This window comes from Strigops habroptila, chromosome 3 (genome assembly GCF_004027225.2).
Source record: "Strigops habroptila isolate Jane chromosome 3, bStrHab1.2.pri, whole genome shotgun sequence".
NCBI classification, from domain to species: Eukaryota; Metazoa; Chordata; class Aves; order Psittaciformes; family Psittacidae; genus Strigops; species Strigops habroptila.
In genome coordinates this window covers 77,831,104-77,837,821 of record NC_044279.2, presented here as the reverse complement: position 1 = coordinate 77,837,821, position 6,718 = coordinate 77,831,104, and the positions used below count along the sequence as shown (strand labels likewise).

Below are 6,718 nucleotides of genomic sequence, written 5' to 3'. Positions count from 1 at the left end.
CTGGGGCAGACAGGGATAAGGACAACGTAACTTCTCTGCTTCTTTAAAGGCAAAGAGACAGAGACAGTGGGAAAGACCAACCTGATCCTGTGCAGTATGTCCAGTACTAAGTATCTTCCCTGATGCTTTACACAGTTTAATTCAGTATCTGTGACTATTTCCTTCTCCCCTGAGGTCTCTCTGGCTGCACAGGTCCCTCAGGGGAGAAACAGTCTCAGTTTTCAGGCAGTGTTTGCCTTTGGCTTAATTATTCCCAGATAGCCCTGTGGTGTAGCTGGCACAGAATCCAGGCAGATGAGGACCTACCCTGCTGTAAAGGAAACCTCGCTGCACACTGGTCCTTGCTGCCTGCCCAGAGCTGGAGGGAGGCAGCTCTCAGAGGGAACAACAGGAAAATAAAGTATCGGCCACACATTTTGCCACACAATTTTATTCCCCTGGGGAGGGCTTTGACACTGCCAGCAATAAAGTCCTTCATACCCATGGAAAATACCTGGCTTAATACTGATTGCATCAGGACTAAACAGCACGAAACAAGCCAGAGGAGATGAACAACTAGTTTCTCTCTAGTGCAGCCCTGACGTGTTTATTGTCTTCTTTTTGCTTGGTTTCTATAGCGAGTCGTGAGCAGAGCAGAGGTGAGAACAGGCAGGACGGTGCACAGAGGAAGGCATAGGGAGGGCACAGAGAGGGCACATGGGAGCCCCATCACACCACGCATGCCAGCCAGCCGAGGGCAGCAGTGGCAGACCCAGCCCTTCGGTTTTACCAGGCTTGTGGCTTTCCCTCTTCTCTTTCGACTCAGCAGGCAAAAGTGGGTTTGGAGGAGGTGCGATGGCAGAGCAGCCTGCACTGGTGCAGGCCCCGGAGACCAGACCCCCCTTCCCACAGCGACAGTTTAACCTGTCCCTGATGGCTCCAAGCCCCTCAGCTCCAGTACAGAGGGTTTTATTGCTACACCATGGCTCAGCTGAGGTCCATTCACAGTGCAGCCCCAGCTACAGGGGAGTGAAGGTGAGGAAGAAGGTTTCCAAGCTGGCGCTTGAAGAGATGGCTGTGTTGTGCCAGAGGGCAGGGATGTGAGCAATGCAGACCATGCAGCCCAGCTCCACAGCATTTCCCTTTCGCAGCCCAAGTCACCAAGGCACAAAAATACATGGGATTTACCTGTTTCAGGCTGCACCTGCGCTTTGAGCATTTGCTTGCCAGGGCAAACATAACTTTGGTCACAGGAGTAATCCCACTCACTGCATCTCCCTGCTGAACAAGACTCCCCGGTTAGGGTACTCACATCTCTGGTTTTTGCCTGAATGTAAAGACTGAATGAGGGATGAAATGTCCCAGAAAGACCCAGGATATTTGCAGGATGTTCTGACCCATTCCTTCCTCAGCCAGAACCCTCAGAGCTGAAAATTAACTTTCATCCCCAGAGAATTACCAATGGAGCGTCACTCACACAAACCAGCCCTGAGCACTCTCCTCCTTTCTTTGGGAATAGAGGAGAAAGCTTCCATTGACAGGTTCACAGGAGAGACTGACTGACATGAGCCCATCCAGGACCTGTGGCAGATTTGGGCAGCTCGCTCTATGGTCTCCTGCTGCCCAAAGCAGCCCTTGGGGACTACAGCACAGAGACAGCACCCTGGGGATGTGGGTCGCTCTGATACTGGCAGGTCCATGTGACGGCATGGGATGTGCAGACACACGCACATGGGGTGGTGGCACCATCTGACATCCCCTGGGACATCAGGAGTGGGGTACACACGACCCTGCATGCCCAGGGCACTCACTGCTGCTCCTACTGCATCCAAAGGGTGGGTGTTGGGGTGGGAGGAGACGTGAGGAGAGGCTCTTGAGACAACCTGCTGCCACAGGTTGAGAGCTCTCCCAAACCTGCCCATACACACTGGGCACTGCACTGGGCTGGCAGGGAAGGAGAAGGTGTGATTAACAAGGGACCTTTCATTTGGGTAATTCATCAATCTTGGCCATGGGAAGGAGCAGAAATCATTGGTTGGGTGAAGGGCTGTGAGCGTGTGGGAAGCCCTGAGTCTACAGTGCCACACAAGCCTCGCCTAAGAAGCAAAGGGGCAGAAAGGTGAGTGGTGAGTACAAGACCCAGATCAGCAAAGAGCAAAGCTACTATCAGCCCAGCTTGCACAAGGCCGAACTGTCATCCCTACCGAGGCTTGCAGACTGCTGTCCACGCAGGAGAGGCTCTTCTGGACTGGACGGGCAGCGTGTCAGACCTCGGGCACCCCAAAAGCTAGGTTGTCCCGAATCATCAGTGTCTTTCGAAGGTCTCGTTCCATGATCGGCCTCTGAGTTCGCCACTTATGGGCTTCCTGGAGTCCTGGCTCAAAGTAGTAAATGCAAGCTCCAAAGCCCACCAGGATGAGGATAGAGATCATCAGATACACTGGCACAAACCAATCCAAGAAGTGGGGCATGGCTGCCAGAGAAAAGGGAAGAAACCCCGTGCAGTGGGAGCACCCAAAAAACACTCACACCAAGCTTCATCATGAGACATCTGCCCTGTCAGCAGGGCCCAGCTTCCCTGCACCCCTCCTCAGAGCCCCTCTGCGCCCCACTGCACCCCACTTCGTGCTGGGTTGCACACCAAGGCACCTCAGCCTTTGGAATAGGGCAATCCCTTTGGCTCATCACTGGGACCCCCTCACTGAGCGGCAGTCCCACTCCATCCCCACAGATGAGGGGGTGAGCTCTCATGCCCCCAGCCCTGCTCCTCATCTTCTGCTCGTGAGGAATTCTGCTGCTCTTTCCCCTGACACTCCATGACCCGTCTGAATTCCCAGTTTGAGCTAGCTCAGGGTTGAGCCCTCCCTTGCTGCTCACCTGTTTAGTGTCCTGCTTTGCCAGGGCTCAGGGACCTTGCAGCTCTTGGTTGAGCAGAGCCCAGATCCCCACCTCACATCGGGTGCTGGGCAGAAGGAGCCACTTACCAGGGGCAGCCGATCTGCCTTGCCGGGAGCCCCTCACCACCCAGGAACAAGGTGCCGAGTCTGGAGCAGCGCTGCCCTGGGGAACACAAAACAACATGACAGATGCACAATCACTATCTATCCAGTGCTAAAACTGAGTGAGCAGGGGAGAGAAAACCTCTCCTGCCAGGCCATCAAGGCTGAAGCTTTACGGAGGGGTAGGCAGATGGCGTTCCAGCCCCACAACCTCCTGATGCCCTGGCCAAAATACACCCTGACTCAGGGCCGTTTAAAAGCTGTAATGGCACCATGTTTGTGCCCAGCCCCTGTCTCCATCCTTTGGAATGGAGCAACCCACATTGCAACCCACAAAGGTGCCAGGCTCTGGCACAAAAAGCAGCCCTACAAGCTTACCCTTCAGTGAGGGCTGTGAAATGCCCCTTGATTTCAGTGATGGCAGAGTTAGGGCAGAGCTGCACCCATGTCAAGCTCCTGCTTTTCCAGACACATTCCAGAAAGATGCCAGCTGCAACTGTCCCCCCAGACACCCCTCTGCCGGTAACCACATGTCCACTACCTCCTTTGTGTGGGTCAGTTAAGGGCAGGCTGGGGAGAGCTCTGAGCACCTCCATCCTCTTCCCCGCTCCTGGTCTGTAAGGCTTCTGTCTCTTGCAGCAGGAGAGCCCATCCCTGCCTGCTTATCCCAAGACTAGCAGCAGGAAACATGAGGTGCATCTCTAACCTCTGAATAACACCTTTATTGTCACAGGGTTAGATCTGAAATGAGGGGCAGTTATTGCTAACATAAGCAAGAAACTACCAGCATTGGAGAAAATGCCTGATTTCCTCCCACTTATTGGCATGGATGTTGATATTTATCTGTTCTCCTTGCGTGACAGGGGAGACCTCAGTGGATTTTGCCTCCTCCTATCATGCTGTTTGGCTTTCAGCAGCCCTTGGTTTTGCTACCCATGGTGCTGCCCCTACCGTTGCCGAGTCCTGGAGGACTTTTTTCATCTCCCTCTCAATGATTCACACCTTCCTTTTGCCAGGCCCCTGCTCCACTTGATTAAGAGCAATGGGACTGGGCAGCTCAACATTGGCCACCATAAGGCTGGGAGCAAAGGGCAGTCTGGGTGCTGCTCCCACCTCTTCATGGCTGCCTCTGCCTCTCTCAGGTGAGTGACTCTGGAGGAACCCCATGTCCCAGCCTGCAATAACGTTGCAGATGTGTTGTGGGGAGCAGGGATCCTGCTGTGGGGTTTCCAGAAGGAATTAGGCACAAAACACGTTCCCTGACAGGAGTCTGAGGTCTGGGTTTGGCCAGAGCTCCCTCAGTGCAACTTTCCTCCATGTTCTGCAAAAGCAGCTCCTGTGCACCCCCTGCAACCCTCGGCTGCTGCAGCCAGGCTGGCGGCCAAGGATGCTGCAAACCCCTCTTCCAGAGGTGCCTTGCCATCAGTCCCAGCTGATGACACCAAAGGGGAGGGAAGGTGACTCTGGCTTGGACACCCCCAGCACGATGGGAGGAAAGCCAGCAACCTCATTTCCTTCCCTGACTGTCTGCTTTCCAAACCTGGGAGTGAAGCTGCCATCCAAAAAGTACCGCAATAAAATGCAGCCTTACAGACTTCCCAATTTATCCTTACTCTGTAGCCAGCAGCGCCAGCATTTCCCAGCTCCTCGCCAGCAACCTATTCTTCAGTCTACTTGCTATGCAGCCCTCACCTCGTGCTGCATCCCCCCACCACTCGCCTGTCCCTGGCCTCCATTGAAGGATCCTGGCCATGGATAAGCCAAGGTGTCATTCCCTCCCCAGCCTCTGCAGGACTGGCCTGGCAAAGCCCTTGCTCTCGTCAGGTGGATGAGCAGATTTTGGCTGAAAATGCTGAAAAGAGGGAGTTTCATTCAAAGATGTCAGCTTTCTGGAGCAGCTCTGCATATATTAAATGTGCCTTAACCCTTGTTGGACCAGTTGAACTCAGTGCCCTGTTTTGCAACGGGACATCTGTGACCCCCCCAAAGACATGTAAATGTCCTTGGTCTTTCATTTGAGAGAGCATCTCACAGAAGTAAGCTGACTGACCCTTTATAAACCTGTGCTACATGTGTCATTCCAGCCACTCTCCTTCAATGTCACCCCTGGATCCCCCCATGCCACCTCCTACTGCCCCCAATGTGCCGCGGGTGCCCTTGTGATGGGTGTCCCGGGGGGCACGCTGAAAGTGACCCGGCAGAAACTCCACAGGAGAGGCCAGGAGTCAGGGAGAGGGGATTTGCAGGAGACATGGACACATAGTGGTGACCAGGCAGGGGGTGAGTGAGGCAGGAGTGCCATGCAGAGTCCAGGATGCAGGTGACTTTGGGCACAAAACCCTCCCGTGTGAATGGGTGGGAGCACAAACCAGGTTGCAGCGTTATTAGCCACGGGCTCACCCCCACCATAGAAGATCCCCCCAGGACCGGGCACCCCGGGGCAGGTTGGGGCAAGGGGCTGCCGATGGCTGAGGGCCCGGACACGACCCTGCTCCCATCCATTGCATCCCCGACAAAACCCCGTCACCTGCCCTGCAACATGCCACCTACCTCCTTCCACGGCCACACGGCGACGGGGTGAGGCTGCTCCCTCCGGCATCAGCCGGGGCCGGCCGGGATGAGTTGGGCTCCTTTCCCAGCCTGGCAGTGCCAGGGAGAAGCGACCCCGCTCCGGGAGGGGAGGGCGACAGCGAGAGACGACAGGCGCGGGGCGGGAGGGAAGGAGGGAAGCCGGGAGGGAAGGAGGGAGGGAAGGAGGGATGGCGGGAGCGTGCAGGGGTGACACGCAGCCTCATTTCCCACCGGGGCTCCTGGGGGCTTCCCCCATCGCCTCCCCGCCAGCGACAGCCCCCGCGCAGCCTGCCCAGGGCACCCTCCGCCGGCCTCCCCCCCCGAAGCAGGGACCGTCTGCACCAATTGCATCCCCGCGCAAGGGGAGAGGTGGAGGGGGGGGAGGATTTTAGCAGCCGTCGTTATGGCAACGGGCCTCCCGAGCTCACCCGCACATGGTACCCGGGCGGGAGCCACGGGAGAGGCGGCCGAGGGATGCTCTTCCCTCCTCCCGCATCACCCGCAGCCCGGGCTGCAGCCCAGAGGAGCTGCTCGCCGCCGGGCTGAGAAGGAAGGATGGGGCTGGGGAGGAGAAGAAGTGCTGGGGGTAGGCTCGGGGTGATGGAGATGTACGAGATGTTGAGGATCCACAGCTCTACCGGTGTGCCCGCCCCAGGGGCTGGGGGCTTGTCGGCAGCGGGATGGAGGCAGAGGGAGGCAGGAGTGGAAGGGGGAGGGAGGTTAGTACTCCCTTTGAGGGGTTTGTGCAAAAATAAAATAATCAACACTGACCAAAAGTGTCTTCCAGCAGAAACCAGAAAAACATTGCTGCCTGAAGTAATATTTTTGCTTTTGGTGAAATACCTTGTTTCCTGCACCCATATCCATCTCTGTCATTGCTGCTGCAATGTTAAAACATTTTCAGCTTTTCAAAGGGGCACAGAAACAGGAGCTACCAAACTATTTGTTGGTGGTGGTGGTGGCTGTTTGTGTTTTGGGTTTTTTTGTACATAGGGAAATTTTCACCGTGACCCAGAAGTCGTTTAAAGCAAAAGTGTTGTAACAAAATCCATCAAACAACCGGCTCCAGCCCTGAGGGCTGCCTGCGCCCTCCAGCCCTGCCTGCTTAGTCTCTGACACCTCCAGCCCTGCAGGCGCCCTCGGGGGCTGGTTTTCAAGGCTCGCTAATA

At 55.8% G+C, this 6,718-nt stretch overlaps 1 long non-coding RNA gene across 1 annotated transcript; it reads right to left on the bottom strand.

Moving 5' to 3' along the window:
* Positions 1-416: 416 nt before the first annotated feature.
* LOC115605353 lies at positions 417-5,903 on the bottom strand. The gene is made up of 3 exons (XR_003990572.1): positions 5,529-5,903; positions 2,964-3,039; positions 417-2,452 (listed from the first exon to the last, which is right to left on the bottom strand). It is a non-coding gene; the product is annotated as an uncharacterized LOC115605353 (long non-coding RNA).
* Between the last annotated feature and the right edge of the window lie 815 nt (positions 5,904-6,718).